Source organism: Mustela putorius, unplaced genomic scaffold (assembly GCF_011764305.1).
Source record: "Mustela putorius furo isolate JIRA1106 unplaced genomic scaffold, ASM1176430v1.1 tig00000075_pilon_pilon_pilon, whole genome shotgun sequence".
Taxonomy (NCBI): Eukaryota; Metazoa; Chordata; class Mammalia; order Carnivora; family Mustelidae; genus Mustela; species Mustela putorius.
The window spans coordinates 52116-75871 of record NW_025421268.1 but is presented as its reverse complement, the minus strand read 5'-3'; the positions used below and the strand labels follow the sequence as shown (position 1 = coordinate 75871).

The 23756-nt window shown below is 46.0% G+C and overlaps 1 long non-coding RNA gene across 1 annotated transcript; it reads right to left on the bottom strand.

The window, feature by feature from the left end:
- Positions 1–13219: 13219 nt before the first annotated feature.
- On the bottom strand, positions 13220–23333 carry LOC123394730. Its single transcript, XR_006609476.1, has 2 exons — positions 23259–23333; positions 13220–13716 (listed from the first exon to the last, which is right to left on the bottom strand). It is a non-coding gene; the product is annotated as an uncharacterized LOC123394730 (long non-coding RNA).
- Positions 23334–23756: the final 423 nt, after the last annotated feature.

Below are 23756 nucleotides of genomic sequence, written 5' to 3'. Positions count from 1 at the left end.
AGTTAGGTTTGGCAGTAGGGTTTGGGATTGGGGTTAGTGTTAGAGTTAGAAGTAGGGTTATGTTTACGTTAGGGATAGACAGAGGAGGTCAGGTTTAGGGTTTGGTTTAAGTTAGGGGTTAGTGTTAAGTTCAGGGTCAGCATGATGTGTAGGTTCAGGGTCCTTATTAGGGTCATGGTTAGAGTTACCATTAGGTTTAGGGTTAGGGTCAAGCACACTGTCACGGTCAGGGGTAGGGATAGTGTCCGGTTTAGGTCAGCATCAGGTTTAGGATTAGGGTCAGGGTCAGGGTCCTGGTTAGGTTTGAGTCATGGTTACGGTAATGTCAGAGTTTGGTTTACGTTCAGGATACACATCAGGGTCAGTGTCAGCCTTCAGTTTAGGTTTAGGGTTCAGGTCAGCATCACAGCCAGGGTCAGGGTCAGGGTCAGGGCTGGGTTTGGGTTTGGGGCAGGCTCACAGTCAGTGTCAGGATCAGGGTTAGTGTTTAATGTTAGGGTTAGCCCCTCTTCTTGGTCATGGACCCATCCCTTCAGGGTCTCAGGATAAACCCTGGGCAGAAGGGTGTAAACCCTACACTTGATCCCATTTAACCAGCCTTAAACTGGGGTGTGAACATGACTTGCCCACCAGACATCTAACCCCTCATCAGCCTGATCCTGCTTGGGGCACCTCCACCCATGATGGCTTGGCCAGGTCCTATTCACACACAGACACACAGACACCCAGAGCCACACACAAACACAGAGGCACACACACACACACACACACACACACAAAGAGATATGCGGAGGAGACCTAGGGCTACACTGGTAGTTCATAAGGTGTGTGCCTCTTTGACTCTGAGCCCTCTGGTGTGACCTTTTGATTTTATTAGCCAAAGGGCCTGAGGCGTTGGGGAAACCTGATATGACCTTCTAGGGAGGGGACGTGTCTGACGGGCCACACTCTTCTCCCTGCTTCCTCTTGGTTTCAGTACAGCAGAAGAAAATGTTGCTTCCTTTAGGATGTGCCTAGAAATGAGCTGGGCAGGGGGGTTTTCTCTGTATTGGGATGCCTGGATACGTGTGTTCCAATTCCGTTGGGCTCTGTCATCTGGGAAGTGAGGTCACCACTGCCTCGGTGCTCCTTACCAAACTTGCTGCTGCAGCAGTGCTCCCTGAGCCGCTGGTCCCCAAGCTGCTCAGGGCTCACATTCCACTCAATGCAGTGCCCCTCCAATGACACCCATACAGCCTCCCACCTGCCCCTAGGAGGCCTGGGTGCAGCTGTTATACCCGCTGGAGGGAGCAGAGCCGGGATTAGACGACGTTAGTGTTAGGGTTATGGTTAAGAAATACTTAGGGTCAGGGTTAGGTTAGACGTTGTTGGCGTTAGGGTTACTGGATGGCTTAGGGTAGGAGTCAGGGTTAGGGTTAGTTTCCTGGTTAGGTTTAGGGTCAGGCTCACAGTAGGGTCAGGATTAGCGTTACGGTCAGAGTCAGGGTCAGGGTCAGTGTTAGGATGTCGGTTAGGTTTAGGGTCCGGTTCAGGGTCATGGTCTGATTTAGGTCAGGTTCAAGTTTTGGTTTGGGGGCAAAGTTCATGTCAGGGTCAGGGTTAGGTTTGGGACAATTTTATTGTCAGGGTTAGGGTCAGGTTCATGATTATGGTAAGGTCAGCTTTTGTAGGTTCTGTTTTATGAGTAGGTTCAGGATCAGGGTTAGCTTTAGGTTTAGGATTCTGTTCAGACTCACGGATTGGGTCAGATTTAGGTTTATAGCCAGGGTTAGGGTCAGTGTTAATGTCAAGACCAGGGTCAGGTTTAAGTTTAGGGTTTGATATAGGCTAAGTTCAGAATTCGGGTAAAGATTGGGGTAAGTGAGAAGGTCAGGATTATTGTTAAGTGGGGTTAGGGTTAGGGTTAGAGGTAGGTTGAAGGTGATGTTTAGACCGGATTAGGGTCAGTGTCAGGGATAATGTTAGGGGTTAGTTTTAGGGTTAGGTTCAGCATTAGGTTTCGGGTCAGGGCCCGTATTAGTGTCCGGGTCAGGTTTACATTTAGGGTTAGAGTTAGGGTCAGGCTCCCATTCAGTGTCAGGGTTAATGTTAGGGTCAGGATCCGGGTCACTGTTAGGGTCAGGGTTAAGTTTATGGACTTCATCTGGGTCAGGGTCAGGGTGAAGTCTAGGGCCAGTGTCAGGTTTACGGTCAATATCAGGTATTGGTTTAAAGTGCAGATTCGGGTAAGGGACAGGCTTATATAGTGGTCATTTTTAGGGTCAAGGTTAGGTATAGGGTCAGGGCCAGGGTCAGGTTTAGGGTCTCGGTCTGTTATAGGCAAAGCTCAGGGCCCGGATTCGGGTCAGCGTCTGGTAAAGGAAAAGATCAGGGTTAGGGTTATGATCTTAGTCATGTATAGGATCAGGGTTATTGTTAAAGTTTAGGGTTAGTTTTACGTTTAGCGTTAGGTTGTCGGTTAGTGTTAGAACTTGTTAGGGTCAGGGTCCGTGGTAGGGCTAGGGGTTAGTGTTAGGGTTAGGTTCAGAGATAGGATTCAGGGGTGGGCCAATGTTAGTGTCTGAGTCAGGGTTATATTTAGGGTTTGAGTAGGGTTCAGTCCACAGTCAGATCAGGTTTAGTGTTCAATTGATTGTCGGGGTCACTGTAAGGGTCAGGGTTAGGGTATAGTCATGGTCTGGGTCAGGGTCAGGGTGAAGTTTAGTGCCAGTGTCTGGTTTAGGGTCAGGTTCAGGTGTTGGTTTAAAGTCCACATTCGGGACAGGGACAGGGTTATGTAGTGGTCAGGGTTAGTGTCAAGGTTAGGATTAGGGTCAGAGTCAGGGTCAGGTAAAGGTCAGGCCCAGGGTCAGGTTGAGGGTCAGGCTTTGGTTTAGTGTCAATGTTCGGTTTATTGTCACAGTTAGGTTTTGGCGGTAGGGTTTGTGATTGGGGTTAGTGTTAGAGTTAGAAGTAGGGTTATGTTTACTTTAGGGATAGACAGAGGAGGTCAGGTTTAGGGTTTGGTTTAAGTTAGGGGTTAGTGTTAAGTTCAGGGTCAGCATGATGTGTAGGTTCAGGGTCCTTATTAGGGTCATGGTTAGAGTTACCATTAGGTTTAGGGTTAGGGTCAGCACACTGTCACGGTCAGGGGTAGGGTTAGTGTCCGGTTTAGGTCAGCATCAGGTTTAGGATTAGGGTCAGGGTCTGGGTCCTGGTTAGGTTTGAGTCATGGTTACGGTAATGTCAGAGATTGGTTTACGTTCAGGATCCACATCAGGGTCAGTGTCAGCCTTCAGTTTAGGTTTAGGGTTCAGGTCAGCATCACAGCCAGGGTCAGGGTCAGGGTCAGGGCTGGGTTTGGGTTGGGGCAGGCTCACAGTCAGTGTCATGATCAGGGTTAGTGGTTACTGTTAGGGTTAGCCCCTCTTCTTGGTCATGGACCCATCCCTTTAGGGTCTCAGGATAAACCCTGGGCAGAAGGGTGTAGACCCTATACCTGATCCCATTTAACCAGCCTTAAACTGGGGTGTGAACATGACTTGCCCACCAGACATCTAACCCCTCATCAGCCTGATCCTGCTTGGGGCATCTCCACCCATGATGGCTTGGCCAGGTCCTCTTCACACACAGACACACAGACACCCAGAGCCACACACAAACCCAGAGGCACACACACACACACACACACACACAAAGAGATATGCGGAGGAGACCTAGGGCTACACTGGTAGTTCATAAGGTGTGGGCCTCTCTGACTCTGAGCCTTCTGGTGTGACCTTTTGATTTTATTAGCCAAAGGGCCTGAGGCGTTGGGGAAACCTGATATGACCTTCCAGGGAGGGGTCGTGTCTGACGGGCCAGCTCTCTTCTCCCTGCTTCCTCTTGGCTTTAGTACAGCAGAAGAACATGTTGCTTCCTTTAGGATGTGCCTAGAAATGAGCTGGGTAGGGCGGTTTTCTCTGTATTGGGGTGCCTGGATACGTGGGTTCCAATTCAGTTGGGCTCTGTCGTCAAGGAAGTGAGGTCACCACTGCATGGGGCTCCTTACCGAACTCCCCCTCCACCAGAGCTCCCTGAGACACCGGTCCCCAATCTGCTCAAGGCTCACACTCCACTCATTGCAGTGCCCATCCAGTGACCCCCATACAGCCTCCTCCCAGACCCTGGGAGGCCAGGGTGCAGCTGTTATCCCGCTGGAGCGAACATAGCTGGGTTAGACCAGTTCCCGTTAGGGTTAGGACTAAGAAAGACGTAGGGTCAGGGTTAGGGTTAGACGTCTTTTCGGTCACGGTTAGTGTAATTCTTAGGGTAGGGGTCAGGGTAAGGGTTAGGTTCATGGATTGGTTTAGGATCAGGATCACAGTAGGGTCAGGGTTAGCGTTACAGTCATAGTCAGGGTCAGGGTCAGTGTTAGGCTTACATTTAGGGTTAGAGATAGAGTCAGGCTCCCATTCAGTGTCAGGGTTAGTTTTAGGTTCAGGGTCAGGATCACTGTTAGGGTCAGGCTTAGGTTTTTGGTCTTTGCCTGGGTCGGGGTCAGGGTGAAGACTAGGGCCAGTGTCAGATTTACGGTCAGGATCAGGTATTGGTTTAAAGTCCACATTCGGGTCAGGAACAGGGTTATGTAGTGGTCATTGTTAGGGTCATGGTTAGGTTAAGGGTCAGGGCCAGTGTCCGGTTTAGTGTCAGGGTCTGGTAGAGGCAAAGTTCAGGGTTAGGGTTATGATCTTAGTCAGGTATAGGGTCAGGGTTATTGTTAATGTTTAGGGTTAGTTTTACGTTTAGTGTTAGGTTGACGGTTAGGGTTAGAACTTGTTAGAGTCGGGGTCCGTTGTAGGGTTAGGGGTTAGTGTTAGGATTAAGTTCAGAGATAGAATTCAGGAGTGGGCCAATGTTACTGTGTGGGTCAGGGTTACATTTAGGGTTTGAGTAGGGTTCAGTCCCACAGTCACGGTCAGGTTTAGTGTTCAATTGATTGTCGAGGTCACTGCAAGGGTCAGGGTTAGGATATCGTCATGGTCTGGGTCAGGGTCAGGGTGAAGTTTAGTGCCAGTGTCCGGTTTAGGGTCAGGTTCTGGTATTGGTTTAAAGTCCACATTCGGGTCAGGGACAGGGTTATGTAGTGGTCAGAGTTAGTGTCAAGGTTAGGATTAGGGTCAGAGTCAGGGTCAGGTAAAGGTCAGGGCCAGGGTCAGGTTGAGGGTCAGGCTTTGGTATAGGGTCAATGTTTGGTTCAGTGTCACAGTTAGGTTTTAGCGGTAGGGTTTGGGATTGGGGTTTGGGTTAGAGTTAGAAGTAGGGGTATGGTTAGGTTAGGGATAGACAGAGGAGGTCAGGGTTAGAGTTTGGTTTAAGTTAGGGGTTAGTGTTAAGTTCAGCGTCAGCATGATGTGAAGGTTCAGGGTCCTTATTAGGGTCATGGTTAGAGTTACCATTAGGTTTAGGGTTAGGGTCAAGCACACTGTCACGGTCAGGGGTAGGGTTAGTGTCCGGTTTAGGTCAGCATCAGGTTTAGGATTAGGGTCAGCGTCAGGGTCCTGTTTAGGTTTGAGTCATGGTTACGGTAATGTCAGAGTTTGTATTAGGTTCAGGTTCCACATCAGGTTCAGTGTCAGACTTAGGTTTCGGTTTAGGGTTCAGGTCAGGATCACAGCCACGGTCAGGGTCAGGGTCAGGGCTGGGTTTGGGTTTGGGGCAGGCTCACAGTCAGTGTCATGATCAGGGTTAGTGGTTAGTGTTAGGGTTAGCCCCTCTTCTGGATCATGGACCCATCCCTTCAGGGTCTCAGGATAAACCCTGGGCAGAAGGGTGTAGACCCTATACCTGATCCCATTTAACTAGCCTTAAACTGGGGGTGTGAGCATGACTTGCCAACCAGACATCTAACCCCTCATCAGCCTGATCCTGCTTGGGGCATCTCTACCCATGATGGCTTGGCCAGGTCCTCTTCACACACAGACACACAGACACCAAGAGCCACACACAAACCCAGAGGCACACACACACACACACACACACACAAAGAGATATGCGGAGGAGACCTAGGGCTACACTGGTAGTTCATAAGGTGTGGGCCTCTCTGACTCTGAGCCTTCTGGTGTGACCTTTTGATTTTATTAGCCAAAGGGCCTGAGGCGTTGGGGAAACCTGTACAGAAGAAGAACATGTTGCTTCCTTTAGGATGTGCCTAGAAATGAGCTGGGTAGGGCGGTTTTCTCTGTATTGGGGTGTCTGGATACGTGGGTTCCAATTTATTTGGGCTCTGTCGTCAAGGAAGTGAGGTCACCACTGCATGGGGGCTCCTTACCGAACTCCCCCTCCACCAGAGCTCCCTGAGACACCGGTCCCCAATCTGCTCAAGGCTCACACTCCACTCATTGCAGTGCCCATCCAGTGACCCCCATACAGCCTCCTCCCAGACCCTGGGAGGCCAGGGTGCAGCTGTTATCCCGCTGGAGCGAACATAGCTGGGTTAGACCAGTTCCCGTTAGGGTTAGGGCTAAGAAAGACGTAGGGTCAGGGTTAGGGTTAGACATCTTTTCGGTCACGGTTAGTGTAATTCTTAGGGTAGGGGTCAGGGTAAGGGTTAGGTTCATGGATTGGTTTAGGATCAGGATCACAGTAGGGTCAGGGTTAGCGTTACAGTCATAGTCAGGGTCAGGGTCAGTGTTAGGCTTACATTTAGGGTTAGGGATAGAGTCAGGCTCCCATTCAGTGTCAGGGTTAGTTTTAGGTTCAGGGTCAGGGTCACTGTTAGGGTCAGGCTTAGGTTTTTGGTCTTTGCCTGGGTCGGGGTCAGGGTGAAGACTAGGGCCAGTGTCAGATTTACGGTCAGGATCAGGTATTGGTTTAAAGTCCACATTCGGGTCAGGAACAGGGTTATGTAGTGGTCATTGTTAGGGTCATGGTTAGGTTAAGGGTCAGGGCCAGTGTCCGGTTTAGTGTCAGGGTCTGGTAGAGGCAAAGTTCAGGGTTAGGGTTATGATCTTAGTCAGGTATAGGGTCAGTGTTATTGTTAATGTTTAGGGTTAGTTTTACGTTTAGTGTTAGGTTGACGGTTAGGGTTAGAACTTGTTAGGGTCGGGGTCCGTGGTAGAGTTAGGGGTTAGTGTTAGGGTTAAGTTCAGAGATAGAATTCGGGAGTGGGCCAATGTTACTGTCTGGGTCAGGGTTACATTTAGGGTTTGAGTAGGGTTCAGTCTCACAGTCACGGTCAGGTTTAGTGTTCAATTGATTGTCGAGGTCACTGTAAGGGTCAGGGTTAGGTTATCGTCATGGTCTGGGTCAGGGTCAGGGTGAAGTTTAGCGCCAGTGTCCGGTTTAGGGTCAGTTTCAGGTATTGGTTTAAAGTCCACATTCGGGTCGGGACAGGGTTATGTAGTGGTCATGTTAGTGTCAAGGTTAGGATTAGGGTCAGAGTCAGGGTCAGGTAAAGGTCAGGGCCAGGGTCAGGTTGAGGGTCAGGCTTTGGTATAGGGTCAATGTTTGGTTCAGTGTCACAGTTAGGTTTTAGCAGTAGGGTTTGGGATTGGGGTTTGGGTTAGAGTTAGAAGTAGGGTTATGATTCGGGTTAGGGATAGACAGAGTAAGGTCAGGGTTACGGTTTGGTTTAGGTTAGGGGTTAGTGTTAAGTTCAGGGTCAGCATGATATGTAGGTTCAGGGTCCTTATTAGGGTCATGGTTGGAGTTACCATTAGGTTTAGGGTTAGGGTCAAGCACACTGTCACGGTCAGGGGTAGGGTTAGTGTCCGGTTTAGGTCAGCATCAGGTTTAGGATGAGGGTCAGGGTCAGGGTCCTGTTTAGGTTTGAGTCATGGTTACGGTAATGTCAGAGTTAGTTTTAGGATCAGTGTCCACATCAGGATCAGTGTCAGGTGAGGTTTAAGTTTAGGGTTCAGGTCTGGATCACAGTCAGGTTCAGGGTCAGGGTAAGTGTCAGGGATTGGGTTAGGGTTTGGGGCAGGCACACAATCACTGTCAGGGTCAGGGTTAGTGTTTACTGTTAGGGTTAGCCCCGCTCTTGGGTCATGGACCCATCCCTTCAGGGTCTCAGGATAAACCCTTGCCGAAGGGTGTACACCCTACATCCGATCCCACTTAACCAGCCTTAAACTGGGGTGTGAACATGACTTGCCCACCAGACATCTACCCCCTCGTCAGCCTGATCCTGCTTGGGGCATCTCCACCCACGATGGCATAGCAAGGTCCTCTTTACACACAGACACACAGACACCCAGAGGCACTCGCACACACACACACACAGCGACAGGGAGGAGACTTAGGGCTACACAATTGGATAAGATGTGTGGGACTCTCGACTCTGAGTCCCCTGGTATCACCTTTTAATTTTATTAGCCACAGGGCCTGAGGCGTTGGGGAAACCTTATATGACATTCCAGTGAGGGGACGTGTCTGGCGGGCGAGCACTCTTTTCCCTGCATCCTCTCGGCTTTAGTACAGCAGAGAACATGTCGCTTCCTTTAGGATGTGCCTAGAAATGAGCTGGGCATGGCGGTTTTCTCTGTAATGGGGTGCCTGGATATTTGGGTTTCAATACCATTGGGCTCTGTCGTCAAGGAAGTGAGGTCACCACTGCCTGGTGGCTCCTTACCGAACTTCCTGCTCCACCAGAGCTCCCTGAGCCGCCGGTCCCCAAGCTGCTTAAGGCTCACACTCCACTCAATGCAGTGCCCATCCAGTGACCCCCATACAGCCTCCCCCCGGCCCTGGGAGGCCTGGGTGCCCTGTTTTCCCCGCAAGGGGAACAGAGCTGGGTTTAGACCAGGTTAGTGTTAGGGTTAGTGTTAAGAATGACTTAGCATCAGGGTTAGGGTTAGACGCCTTTGGGGTCAGGGTCAGTGTAAGGTTTAAGGTAGGGGTCAGGGTTAGGGTTAGGTTCATGGTTAGGTTTAGGGTCAGGATCACAGTAGATTCAGGGTTAGTGTTCCGGTCAGAGTCAGGCTCAGGGTCAGTGTTAGGCTGATGGCTAGGTTTAGGGTCAACTTCAGGGTCATGGTCAGTTTTAGGGTCAGGTTCAAGTTTTGGTTTGGGGGGAAGGTCATGTCAGGTCAGGGTTAGGTTTCGGACCAGTTTAGTGTCAGGGTTAGGGTCAGGGTCAGGGTTAGGTTCATGGTTATGGTAAGGTCAGCTTTATGTTTAGCTTCTGTTTTATGAGTAGGTTCAGGATCTGGGTTAGCTTTAGGGTTATTAATCTGTTCAGGATCATGGATTGGGTCAGATTTAGGTTTACAATCAGGGTTAGGGTCAGTGTTAAGGTCAAGGCCAGGGTCTGTTTTAAGGTTAAGTTCTGACGTAGGCAACGTTCAGAGTTAGGGTTATGATCAGTTTAAGGGAGAGGTTCAGGATAATTGTTAAAGTGGGGTTAGGGTTAGGGTTAGAGGTAGGTTGCCGGTTAGGATTAGACCGGGTTAGGGTCAGTGTCAGAGATAATGTTAGGGGTTAGTTTTAGGGTTAGGTTCAGCGTTAGGTTTCGGGTCAGTGCCCGTGTTAGTGTCCGGGTCAGGGTTAAGTTTAGGTTTAGAGTTACCTTCAGGGTCACTTTCAGTGTCAGGGTTAGTGTTAGGGTCAGGGTTAGATCAGTGTCAGGGTTAGGATTAGGGTCAGGGTCTGGGTCATGGTTACGTATTAGTCATATTTGTGGTAATATCAGAGTTAGGTTTAGGTTCATGGTCCACATCAGGGTCCCTGCCAGGCTTTGGTTTTGTTTTGGGTTCAGGTAAGGATCACAGTCAGGGTCAGAGTCAGGGTCAGTGCTTGGTTTAGGGTTTGGGGCAGGCTCACAGTCAGTGTCAGGGTCAGGGCTAGTGGTTACTGTTAGGGTTAGCCCCGCTCCTGGGTCATGGACCCATCCATTCAGAGTCTCAGGATAAACCCTGGGCAGAAGGATGTAGACCCTACAACCTATCCCAGTTAAGCAGCCTTAAACTGGGGTGTGAACATGACTTACCCACCAGACATCTAACCCCTCATCAGCCTGATCCTGCTTGGGGAATCTCCACCCATGATGGCATGGCCAGGTCCTCTTTACACACAGACACACAGACACCCAGAGGCACACACACACACACACACAGATATATGGAGGAGACCTAGGGTTACACCCATAGATCAGAAGGTGTGGGACTCTCTGACTCTGAGCCCACTGGTGTCACCGTTTGATTTTATTAGCCAAAGGGCCTGGGACGTTGGGGAAACCTTATATGACCTGCCAGGGAGGGGACGTGTCTGGCGGGCGACCTCACTTCTCCCTGTATCCTCTGGGCTTCAGTACAGTAGGAGAACATGTCGCTTCCTTTAGGATATGCCCAGAAGTTATATGCACAGGGGGTTTTCTATGTTATGGGGTGCCGTGATATGTGGGTTCCAATTGCGTTGGGCTCTGTCGTCAGGGAAGTGAGGTCACCACTGCCTGGGGCTCCTTACCGAACTTCCTGTTCCACCAGAGCTCCCTGAGCCTCCGGTCCCCAAGCTGCTCAAGGCTCACACTCCACTCAATGCAGTGCCCATCCAGTGACCCCAGACCCTGGGAGGTCTGTGTGCAGCTGTTGTCCCCGCAGGAGGGAACAGAGCTGGGTTTAGACCAGCTTAGTGTTAGGGTTATGGCTAAGAAAGACGTAGGGTCAGGGTTAGGGTTAGACGTCTTTGGGGTCAGAGTTAGCATAAGGCTTAGGGTAGGGGTCAGGGTTAGGGTTAGGTTCATGGTTAGGTTTAGGGTCCGGATCACAGTAGGGTCACGGTTAGCATTACGCTCAGAGTCAGGGTCAAGTTCAGTGTTAGGTTGACGGTTAGGTTTAGGTCCAGGCAGGGTCATGGTCAGATTTAGGGTCAGGTTCAAGATTTGGTATGGGGGCAAGGTTCATGTCAGGGTCAGGGTTAGGTTTGGGGCAGGTTTAGTGTCAGGGTTAGGGTCAGGGTCAGGGTTAGGTTCATGGTTATGGTAAGGTCAGCTTTATGTTTAGGTTCTGTTTCATGAGTAGGTTCAGGATCAGGATTATCTTTACGGTTACGATTCTGTTCAGAATCACGGATTGGGTAAGAGTTAGGTTTACAGTCAGGGTTAGGGTCAGTGTTAAGGTCAAGGCCAGGGTCAGGTTTAAAGTCAAGGTGTGACATAGGCAAAGTTCAGAGTTAGGGTTATGATCAGGGTCAGGGAGAGGGTCAGGTTTATTTTAAAGTGGGGTTAGGGTTAGGGTTAGAGGTAGGTTGAGGGTGAGGGTTAGACCGGGTTAGGGTCAGTGTCAGGGATAATGTTAGGGGTTAGTTTTAGGGTTAGGTTCAGCGTTAGGTTTCGGGTCAGTGCCCGTGTTAGTGTCAGGGTCAGGGTTACGTTTAGGGTTAGAGTTAGGGTCAGGCTCCCATTCAGTGTCAGGATTATTGTTAGGGTCAGGGTCAGGGTCACTGTTAGGGTCAGGGTTAAGTTTATGGTCTTTGCCTGGGTCAGGGTCAGGGTGAAGTCTAGGCCCAGTGTCAGGTTTACGGTCAGGATCAGGTATTGTTTTAAAGTCCACATTCGGGTCAGGGACAGGGTTATGTAGTGGTCATTGTTAGGGTCATGGTTAGGTTTAGGGTCAGGGCCAGTGTCAGGTTTAGTGTCAGGGTCTGGTATAGGCAAAGTTCAGGTTTAGGGTTATGATCATAGTCAGGTATAGGGTCAGGGTTATTGTTATTGTTTAGGGTTAGTTCTACGTTTAGCGGTAGGTTGAGTGTTAGGGTTAGACCTCGTAGAGTCAGGGTCCGTGGTAGGGTTAGGGATTAGTGTTAGGGTTAGCTTCAGAGATAGGATTCGGGGGAGGTACCATGTTAGTGTCAGGGTCAGGGTTACATTTTGGGTCAGAGTTAGGTTCAGTGTCACAGTCAGGGTCAGGTTTAGTGTTCAGTTGATTGTCGGGGTCACTGTAAAGGTCAGGGTTAGGTTATCGTCATGTTCTGGGTCATGGTCAGGGTGAAGGTTAGCACCCGTGTCCTTTTAGGTTCAGGTTCAGGGTTTAAAGTCCACATTCCGGTCAGGGATAGGGCTACGTAGTGGTCAGGGTTAGTGTCAAGTATAGGATTAGGTTCAGAGTCAGGGTCAGGTACAGGTCAGTGCCAGGGTCAGGTTGAGGGTCAGGCTTTGGTATAGGGTCAATGTTTGGTTCAGTGTCACAGTTAGGTTTTGGCAGTAGGGTTTGGGATTGGGGTTAGGGTTAGAGTTAGAAGTAGGGTTATGGTTAGGGTTAGGGTTAGACAGCGTAAGCTCAGGGTTAGGGTTTGGTTTATGGTAGGGTTTAGTTTTAGGGTCAGGGTCAGCTTGAGGTGTAGGTTCCGGGTCCTTATTAGGGTCATGGTTAGAGTTACCATTAGGTTTAGGGTTAGGGTCAAGCACACAGTCACGGTCAGGGTTAGGGTTAGGGACCGGTTTAGGTCAGCGTCAGGGTTAGGATTAGGGTCAGGGTTGGGTCCTGGTTAGGTTTGAGTCATGGTTATGGTAATGTCAGAGTTAGGTTTAGGTTCAGGGTCCACATCAGGGACAGTGTCAGCCTTAGGTTTAGGTTTAGGGTTCAGGTCTGGATCACAGTCAGGGACAGGGTCAGGGTCATGGTCAGGCTTGGGTTAGGGTTTGGGGCAGGCTCACACTCAGTATCAGGGTCAGGGTTAGTGGTAACTGTTAGGGTTAGCCCGGCTTCTGGGTCATGGACCCATCCCTTCACGGTCTCAGGATAAACCCTTGGCAGAAGGGTCTAGACCCCCTACACCCGATCCCACTTAACCAGCCTCATACTGGGGTGTGAACATGACTTGCCCACCAGACATCTAACCCCTCATCAGCCTGATCCTGCTTGGGGCATCTCCCCCCACGATGGCATGGCCAGATCCTCAGGGTGGAACACCGCCCCTTCACAGAAGCTGGGCAGCGGGGGATACCTCGCTTGCTCATGGCGGAATGCAGCCCCCTCACAGAAGCTGCGCTGGCTGGAAGCCTGGCCGGCCCAGGGCGGAATGCCGCCTGCTTCAGGAAAGCGGAGCACCCGGGAACGCCAGGTTAGCTCAGGGTGGAATGAAAACCGCCTGCCTCCCTTATCCGCCATTGAGCCTTTCTCTTCCCAGAAGTGCCCGTTGTTAGTTAGAAGAGTTCTTTCAATGTGCTTGTTTAACTATAAACTTTATCCTCCTTCTTGCTTGTCAGCAAGATGGGATTAACATTTGACCTTCCTCAATCCTTCTATTGGCTATTGTTTTCTATCCAATAAAAGTGAGACACTGGAGTTGCTCCTGGCAGCCGTCCTTTTCGACTGTTGTCCCCTGCTCCCAGTCTTTTGCAGCTGACTGGTTCATGCCTAATTCTTCTCTCGTCGCCGACTCGAAGCGGCACCCAAGCTTTCTTGGGCTTCCTGTTTTTGGTGTTCTGTTTCACTCATCTCTGCCACCGCCCCCAGGTCCTCAAAATGGTTTTCTATTGTATCTTCCAGAAAACTTCTGATGTCCTCTTTAGTATGTAGGCTACATCAGTAGGGAATAGCGTTAAAACCTCTTCTGTTCCATGTGGATATTCACGTCGTTGAGCACCGCTTGGTCAAAGTCTGCCCTTTTCTGTTGGTCTGTTTTCTCTGGTCATTTCAGGAGTCCTTTTGTAAGAAATCCTATCCCATCAGATGCTCCTCTCACTCTCTTTCTCCCTTACTCTTGCTCTGGCTTCTTTCTTCAGATTTGCCGGGGAATGATGAGTCCTTTTCATTCCTATGAAAATAGAAGAATTGGCTGATCCACAGATACCATTTTTAGTGATATACAAGTGTATATATAATAACTGATATGGAGATGTACATGTGCACCTACATATATATTCTTTAATCTATAAAGTATGGAGGTTGGATTAAGTCTGAAGTCTCTCGTACAGCTTGATAACCTGTGACTCTTTGATCGATAACTTCCATTTTCCCACAGGTCAGAGAAACGGGATAAAATGCACATATGAACATATGTAGCACGTTAAAACATGATCACAAATCCTATGACTCCCTATTCCCTTTGATTCACATGGGCTATGTGACTGTTAAACAGTGAAAGAAACGTGTCAGTTTCAGGCCCAAGTCCAAAAGGAACCCCTCTCTTGGAACATTTGCTATTGGAGCTCTGAGTGGACAGGAAAGAAGTCCAACAACCTTGTTACAAAGACTGCACGGAAGTGGAGGGCCATGTGAGCCTCATCTCCCAACTGTACCCATCAAAGTGACAGGCATGTGCATGAAGTCATCCTAAATCCTCTAGACCAAGCAGCCACCTGCTGAAGGCCACCACCCACTGACCTCAGTTAATGCCGTATTAAGCATAAAAATTGCCCCATGAGATCCTGCCCTAATTTCTGACCCCCAAAACATATGTAATATGACAAAAGGGTTGTTTTAAGCCCCCAAATTTTGAAGTCATTACATAACTAATTGGGTAACATGGCAAATAAGTATCCAAAATAATGTAAATCAAGGAATATGTTTAAAGGCACCAAGTTATCTTAAAAAGTTCTCTGAACACACAGAAAAACAGAAAGAGACCCATAACTACAGAGAACAAATTGATCGTTTCCAAAGAGGAGGCAGCGGGTGGACAGGCAAAATGTGTGAAATACAGTGGGAGATAACAGGCTTCCAGTTACAAAATTAATAAGTTGCAGGACGAAAGGCACAGCTTAGGGAATATGGTTGGTAGTACAGTATGGCGAGCGCAGCATAACATACAGACTTGTCAAATCTTGTTGTTTTATATCTGAAACTAATGCAACATTGTGGGTCAGCTATACTTCAATTAAAAAATCAAAGGAAGTTTAAAAAAATTAAAAGTGAGCTCTGTTATCCAAATAGGACATACGAGATAGATTTCCCATCATACCATAAATTGAAAACGACTTCTCTTGATAGAACAATGCTTTCCTTAGTCTTAGTCCCTACTCCCTCCACAAAAAAAAAAAAAAAAAAAAAAAACTACTTTCGAAAAACATCTTGGTATTTTGAAAATTATAACTGCAGTGAGTGATGAGAGTGAAAACAAACTGATAATCCACGTTTCCTCATTTCTTATCCCTTTTATGAAGATGAACAGTAAAATCATATGTAAGAATTAACCAGAGAGAGGTCTATTTTCCACTCACTATAATCAAGCTGGAATTCTCAACTATTATTTAGTATTAGTTGATTCTGGTGGCAAACGCAAATATGGTTTCACTTCTTGGGCACATGAGGAAGATTTGGTCGGTGAAACAGACATACCAGGTTGGCCCAGGCCTGCACTTCCAGGGTTCGGAAAATTGCAAGATACAACCTGACACTTAAAACTTCCCATCAACAACTACCGCTGTCCCCCAACATCTTGTTTCTTCCCACAGACAGCTTATACTGAGACCTGTCCACTGTCAGGGTCAAACTAAAGGGGGATGCCCACAAACTAGGTGGGAAATGAGAGGATGCAACTGCAGCTCTGTGGGGATGCCTAAGGCCACTGAATGCCCCGTCATGATTCTCCAGCACAGATGGGGGCAGCCTGCACCACGTGGGTAGAGCTCTAGGACACAGAATGTACTGGAGTGGCAGTCAACAAACAAATGTGTTTGTGTAATATATATACCCCATAGGGTTGTCAATTTGTGGGATTCACTTTTTCTAACTGTTCACACCGTGACATACAATTTCAGGAAACCCAGAGCCCATGGATTATTGTTAAGGGCACATTCGGACTCAATCAAAGTGTAACTAAGCGTAATCATACACATAAATACAAATATCATTAAAAAAATCAATACCACCTCAAACGTTCTTTTTATTTCCCAATGAACTTTTATGGGTTTTAATATCAATTAATGTGCTTATAGATCTGGTTAAAAAAAACCGTCACTGATGAAATTTTAAAATTACCACTCTGCTTTCCCTAATTCCTGTTGATGTACTTTTATCTCACACAAAAATGAATTACTAAGGAATAAATCACACTTCACTGAACACATTTCAGCTGAAATGATGCACCAAGATGTACAGCTTTGGTCAGGCTTATACTGCTGTTGCCAACATAGTATATGGGGTGTAAGAGCTACTGTCTTTTCCTTCTCCCATGAATATTAGTCCTAACAGACTCTTCACGTGGAAAGAAAACTTAGTCTAGAAGGTACACTAATTCCTCTCCTCCCTGGTGAAAAATACTGTTAGAGGTATTAGTTTTAGACAGAGAAGCAAGTTCACTTTGGAAAAAAGCACACACACACACACACACAAAACCCTCCAACATGACCTTTAATACAGTGATAAGGGTGAAAGTGTAAACTTCATTTGGAAACAGCACTCAAAATACTGTTTTGAAGGGCCTTTACAACTGCGGTATACTCTTTGAAAAGATTTTTCAGATCCACTGATTGAATCATATTTAATTTACCTAGGGACAATTAGATAAATTTTAAAATTCCAAACAAAAACTTTTAGGACACAAATAAAATTATATGTGCTTTTATTCCCGCAACTATCTCCAAAATCTAATATTCAATGGTTTAAATTGCTGCATTTCTCATTTGCAATGCAGACACAGGTGAGATGAGGTGTGAGGCATAAAAGGGAGTACAGGAGGCAACTGATCAGCTGAATAGCGACTGCCCCAAAGATGACCATATCCTGAGCCCAAGAAGCTCTGAGTACTTCACCTTACCTGGCAAATGGGATTTAGCAAGCATGATTAAATTAAGGTGTGAGGGGGGAGAGTTTATCCTGGATTACCTCGGTGGTCCCAATGTAATCATGAGAATCCATAAGGAGACAGGAGGATCAGAATCAGAAGGCAATGTGAAGTTGGAAACAGAGGGATAAAAGGTGGTGCAATGAAGGGCCACAAGTCAGGGAATGCAGGTAGCTTTAGAAGCAGGACAAGGCAAGAAAGTGGATTCTCCTCTAGAGCCTACAGAAGGAACACAGGCTGTTAACACCCTGATTTTACCACACTGAGACTGATTTTTGAACTTCTGACCTCCAGAACTGCAAGATAATCAATTTGTGTTGTTTCAAGCCACTGAGAATTTGTCATTTGCTACAGTGGCACTCAAAAACTACTAGAACTCACTGAGACATATTGAGTCTGTACAATGGCAGGGACCATTTCTAGGTAGGACTATCTTCAGGGTGTGGTAGTACTGGGTCTGGAGAGTTGACTGCCAGCATCCTTCCTCCCTCCCCCTTCCTGAACCCCAGTGCACTGTGTGCCTCCTCCACTGCAGCCCAGGTGACTCACAGGAAGCTGGCCCCATCCACACTACAGGGAAGGGTTCTGTCATGGAAGCCAGTCATGTTCCTCCTGGGCCATTCACACAACCAGCTGCACGACAGTCAGTGCCTTGTTACTGTTCTACGAGAGACAGTAACCTAGGATGTCCCACACACACAAACGGGAAGGGCTTTACAGAAATATCTGGGTTGTCTCTGAATGTGAACAAGGAAAGCAGTGCCCCCACTGCGGGCAGCCATCACACAGTCAGCAGGGGGTGGAAGACAAACTGGCCAGAGGGAAAGGGCAGAGTAGGGAAAAAGGGAGAAAATCATGGAGACAGTGTGAATAAAACACATTCTCTGCAAGCCCTGCCATGAGCTGCTTCTTCATGAGATTGAAGGGGTTTTTTTTTGTTGTTGTTTTGTTTTTGTTTTTATTTTTTTTTTTTTTTATTTTTATTTTTTTTTTTTTTATTATTTTTTTTATTTTTTATAATTTTTTATTTTTATAAACATATATTTTTATCCCCAGGGGTACAGGTCTGTGAATCACCAGGTTTACACACTTCACAGCACTCACCAAATCACATACCCTCCCCAATGTCCATAATCCCACCCCCTTCTCCCAAACCCCCTCCCCCCGGCAACCCTCAGTTTGTTTTGTGAGATTAAGAGTCACTTATGGTTTGTCTCCCTCCCAATCCCATCTTGTTTCATTTATTCTTCTTCTACCCACTTAAGCCTCCATGTTGCATCACCACTTCCTCATATCAGGGAGATCATATGATAGTTGTCTTTCTCTGCTTGACTTATTTCGCTAAGCATGATACGCTCTAGTTCCATCCATGTTGTTGCAAATGGCAAGATTTCATTTCTTTTGATGGCTGCATAGTATTCCATTGTGTATATATACCACATCTTCTTGATCCATTCATCTGTTGATGGACATCTAGGTTCTTTCCATAGTTTGGCTATTGTGGGACATTGCTGCTATAAAACATTCGGGTGCAAGTGTCCCTTTGGATCACTACATTTGTATCTTTAGGGTAAAATACCCAATAGTGCAATTGCTGGGTCATAGGGCAGTTCTATTTTCAACATTTTGAGGAACCTCCATGCTGTTTTCCAGAGTGGCTGCACCAGCTTGCATTCCCACCAACAGTGTAGGAGGGTTCCCCTTTCTCCGCATCCTCGCCAGCATCTGTCATTTCCTGACTTGTTGATTTTAGCCATTCTGACTGGTGTGAGGTGATATCTCATTGTGGTTTTTGATTTGTATTTCCCTGATGCCGAGTGATATGGAGCACTTTTTCATGTGTCTGTTGGCCATCTGGATGTCTTCTTTGCAGAAATGTCTGTTCATGTCTTCTGCCCATTTCTTGATTGGATTATTTGTTCTTTGGGTGTTGAGTTTGCTAAGTTCTTTATAGATTCTGGACACTAGTCCTTTATCTGATATGTCGTTTGCAAATATCTTCTCCCATTCTGTCAGTTGTCTTTTGATTTTGTTAACTGTTTCCTTTGCTGTGCAAAAGCTTTTGATCTTGATGAAATCCCAGTAGTTCATTTTTTCCCTTGCTTCCCTTGCCTTTTTGCGTTGTTCCTAGGAAGATGTTGCTGCGGCAGAGGTCGAAGAGGTTGCTGCCCGTGTTCTCCTCAAGGATTTTGATGGATTCCTTTCGTACATTGAGGTCCTTCATCCATTTTGAGTCTATTTTTGTGTGTGGTGTAAGGAAATGGTCCAATTTCATTTTTCTGCATGTGGCTGTCCAATTTTCCCAGCACCATTTATTGAAAAGGCTGTCTTTTTTCCATTGGACATTCTTTCCTGCTTTGTCGAAGATTAGTTGACCATAGATTTGAGGGTCTATTTCTGGGCTCTCTATTCTGTTCCATTGATCTATGTGTCTGTTTTTGTGCCAGTACCATGCTGTCTTGATGATGACAGCTTTGTAATAGAGCTTGAAGTCCGGAATTGTGATGCCACCAACGTTGGCTTTCTTTTTCAATATCCCTTTGGCTATTCGAGGTCTTTTCTGGTTCCATATAAATTTTAGAATTATTTGTTCCATTTCTTTGAAAAAGATGGATGGTACTTTGATAGGAATTGCATTAAATGTGTAGATTGCTTTAGGTAGCATAGACATTTTCACAATATTTATTCTTCCAATCCAGGAGCATGGAACATTTTTCCATTTCTTTGTGTCTTCCTCAATTTCTTTCATGAGTACTTTATAGTTTTCTGAGTATAGATTCTGTGTCTCTTTGGTTAGGTTTATTCCTAGGTATCTTATGGTTTTGGATGCAATTGTAAATGGGATTGACTCCTTAATATCTCTTTCTTCTGTCTTGCTGTTGGTGTAGAGAAATGCAACTGATTTCTGTGCATTGATTTTATATCCTGACACTTTACTGAATTCCTGTATAAGTTCTAGCAGTTTTGGAGTGCATTCTTTTGGGTTTTCCACATATAGTATCATATCATCTGCGAAGAGTGATAATTTGACTTCTTCTTTGCCGATTTGGATGCCTTTAATTTCCTTTTGTTGTCTGATTGCTGAGGCTAGGACCTCTAGTACGATGTTGAATAGCAGTGGTGATAATGGACATCCCTGCCGTGTTCCTGACCTTAGCGGAAAAGCTTTTCAGTTTTTCTCCATTGAGAATGATATTTGCGGTGGGTTTTTTCATAGATGGCTTTGATGATATTGAGGTATGTGCCCTCTATCCCTACACTTTGAAGAGTTTTGATCAGGAAGGGATGTTTGTACTTTGTCAAATGCTTTTTTCAGCATCTATTGAGAGTATCATATGGTTCTTGTTCTTACTTTTATTGATGTGTTGTATCACATTGACTGATTTGCGGATGTTGAACCAACCTTGCAGCCCTGGAATAAATCCCACTTGGTCGTGGTGAATAATCTTTTTAATGTACTGTTGAATCCTATTGGCTAGTATTTTGTTGAGTATTTTCGCATCTGTGTTCATCAAGGATATCGGTCTATAGCTCTCTTTTTTGGTGGGATCCTTGTCTGGTTTTGGGATCAAGGTGATGCTGGCCTCATAAAATGAGTTTGGAAGTTTTCCTTCCATTTCTATTTTTTTGGAACAGTTTCAGGAGAATAGGAATTAGTTCTTCTTTAAATGTTTGGTAGAATTCCCCCGGGAAGCCGTCTGGCCCTGGGCTTTTGTTTGTTTGGAGATTTTTTAATGACTGTTTCAATCTCCTTACTGGTTATGGGTCTGTTCAGGCTTTCTATTTCTTCCTGGTTCAGTTGTGGTAGTTTATATGTTTCTAGGAATGCATCCATTTCTTCCAGATTGTCAAATTTATTGCCATAGAGTTGCTCATAGTATGTTCTTATAATAGTTTGTATTTCTTTGGTGTTAGTTGTGATCTCTCCTCTTTCATTCATGATTTTATTTATTTTTGGGTCCTTTCTCTTTTCTTTTTGATAAGTCAGGCCAGGGGTTTATCAATTTTATTAATTCTTTCAAAGAACCAGCTCCTACTTTCGTTGATTTGTTCTATTGTTTTTTTTGGTTTCTATTTCATTGATTTCTGCTCTGATTTTATGATTTCTCTTCTCCTGCTGGGCTTAGGGTTTCTTTCTTGTTCTTTCTCCAGATCCTTTAGGTGTAGTGTTAGGTTTTGTACCTGAGACCTTTCTTGTTTCTTGAGAAAGGCTTTTACCGCTATATATTTTCCTCTCAGGACTGCCTTTGTTGTGTCCCACAGATTTTGAACCGTTGTATTTTCATTATCATTTGTTTCCATGATTTTTTTCAATTCTTCTTTAATTTCCCGGTTGACCCATTCATTCTTTAGAAGGATGCTGTTTAGTCTCCATGTATTTGGGTTCTTTTCAAACTTCATTTTGTGGTTGAGTTCTAGCTTTGAGCATTGTGGTCTGAAAATATGCAGGGAATGATCCCAATCTTTTGATACTGGTTGAGTCCTGATTTAGGACCGAGGATGTGATCTATTCTGGAGAATAAAATAAAATAAAGCGGCATTTAATTTCTTCTATGATCTGTGGGTCTTATTTCTACCTAAGGTAGTCTACCACTTCCCAAATTATTACATGCCCCTAGATTGTCTCCAAATTCTTTATCATTTTGTTTGTAGAGTTAGAACTTAAACCAATTCACAAGGTTAATCAATCTGACATCTGCTTACATATGTGATAGGAAGCAAGAGTTCTAAGAAAGAGAGTTCTTTCAGCTCTGAGGGATAGAGCTTAAAGTCAATATTCAATGATACTCTGTCTCGTTTTCTAGAAGGAACTGGTGGTTTCTGTTTGGAACTCTGACAATTTTTTCTTAGTCCCTGAAAGTCAAATAGGTTTATGTCTGTTTTGGTTTGAGTCTGTTCAGCTAATTCTCCCTGGGGCTTGAAGGCTTTATGAACTGAAGGCATGACTGTTTTTCAGCTCAAGTAAATGCTGCATTAGTTCAGTTATAACTTCTGTTATATTCTCCTTTTGTCCTCAGGGTACTTGCAAGGTAGATTTGGACCTGACCTCAGATCCTACTTTTCATTTCTCATTTCCATCTCTTTGAAATTTTCGTCAGTGTTCTGGGATATTCCTTTGGAAAATCAATTTTGTGGGGCACCTGGGTGGCTCAGTGGGTTAAGCCACTGCCTTCAGCTCAGGTCATGATCTCAGGGTCCTGGGATCGAGTCCTGCATTGGGCTCACTGCTCGGTGGGGAGCCTGCTTCCTCCTCTCTCTCTGCTTGCCTTTCTGCCTACTTGGGATCTCTCTCTGCCAAATAAATAAAATCTTAAAAAAAATCAATTTTGTTCTCAGCAGTGATTATTACTGTTTACAGGGTTCCTATTACATGTTACAACTAGTGAATTTAAGTTTCAAATCTTTCTTGTATTTTTTGTTTTAAAAGATTTATAAAATTTATTTGACACAGAGAGACAGAGAGAAAGTGAGCACAGACAGGAAGAGTGGCAGAGGGAAAAGGAGAGGGAGAAGCAGACTCCCCACTTAGCAGGGACTCCCCACCCCCCACCACAGGGTTTGATCTCTGGCAGACATTTAACCAACTGAGCCATCCACGCACCCCAAAGCTCCCTTTCAAAATCTTCAGTAAGTATTTTGCTGCTCTTTACTGTAACTGTATCCCCCTCAGACTTCTTGACAGTAAGTTTCTCTAGCTCTGTAGTCAGTTCTTAATCAATGAGGACACATGCTCTGGACCTCAGTTTGGTGCTCCTCCACCAAGATGCTACCTGCCACTCAGGTGTGTGAACTCTTGCAGCTCAGGCCTAGTCACACTTTGGGGAACTCTGGGGCATCAGCGAACCTGCTCTAAGGGGACCATGCTTTGTGCATAAAAGCAGGCCCCTGTCATGAAGCAGCCCCTCTCAAACCTCCCCAAGTTGTCCTTCCCTACACAGCACAAAGTCTCTAAGCAACTCAACCTGCTGGGAAAGCCCATTTCTCTATGACCAAGGACCACAAGAGAGGGAAGTTATACCATGGGCCCCACACAGAAAGAGGTCTTCACTGAAAGCCTTCGAAAGAGAGTCTGCCTTTTCTTCCAGGCATTCCATCATGGCACCTCAAAATCCTGAGATGCTCTTCCACTGCTCCCCCCCTGAGATGCCAAAAACGCACTTGGCAGTCGAATAGGTCATTCCCACAGCCCACCTACATGATTCTTGAGGGCCTGCCTGGTGCTGGGGATGGGTGAAGGCAACACAGGCCCCTGGTCTTGAGCTCTGATGTCACTGGCACTTGAGCAAAGGAAGGAAAATGAGAGGGTCCAGGAGACTGCACACAACACCATGTTCTCAGAACATCTCCCCATGGCCCCAAGATCACCTTGTCATGGCAATGTCAGCAGAGCATGGCAAGTGCTACCTCAGAAGTCCCTCTGACACCTCAGCAACAGAGAGAGAGCCCACCCATAAACATAATCCCTAGAACCAGCATCCTTTAGGAACCAAAACCCCTATGAGTCAATTACTTTGGTATGTGTTAGTGTATTTTTACCTATGTAAAATATAAGAAAAAGAGGAATGACATACCTGTATGATTTGGGGCAGTACAGCAACTCGATTTTGAGTGTTTGGGATTATAGATAGATACTTTTTTCCAAAAAGAAAATTTATAATCCATTTAATAAAAACAATGTGAATTGCCATGTATGCATTCCAGCAAGTTCTTTTTTTTTTTAATATTAACAAACTTATTTTAAAGTTTATATGGAGAGGCAAAGACTCACAATAGTCAACATAGTGTTGAAGGAGAACAAAGACTGAGGACTGTCTTCAAAGTTTACCATAACAATGGGGCGCCTGGGATGCTCAGTGGGTTAAGCCTCTACCTTCAGCTCAGGTCATGATCCCAGTGTCCTGGGATCATGTCCCGCATAGGGCTCTCTGCTCAGCAGGGAGCCTGCTTCTCCTCATCTCTCTCTGTCTGTCTCTCTGCCTATTTGTGATCTCTCTCTCTGTCAAATAAATAAATAAAATCTTTTAAAAAAAGTTTACCATAACGATAATTGTAAGAAAGATATTATAATA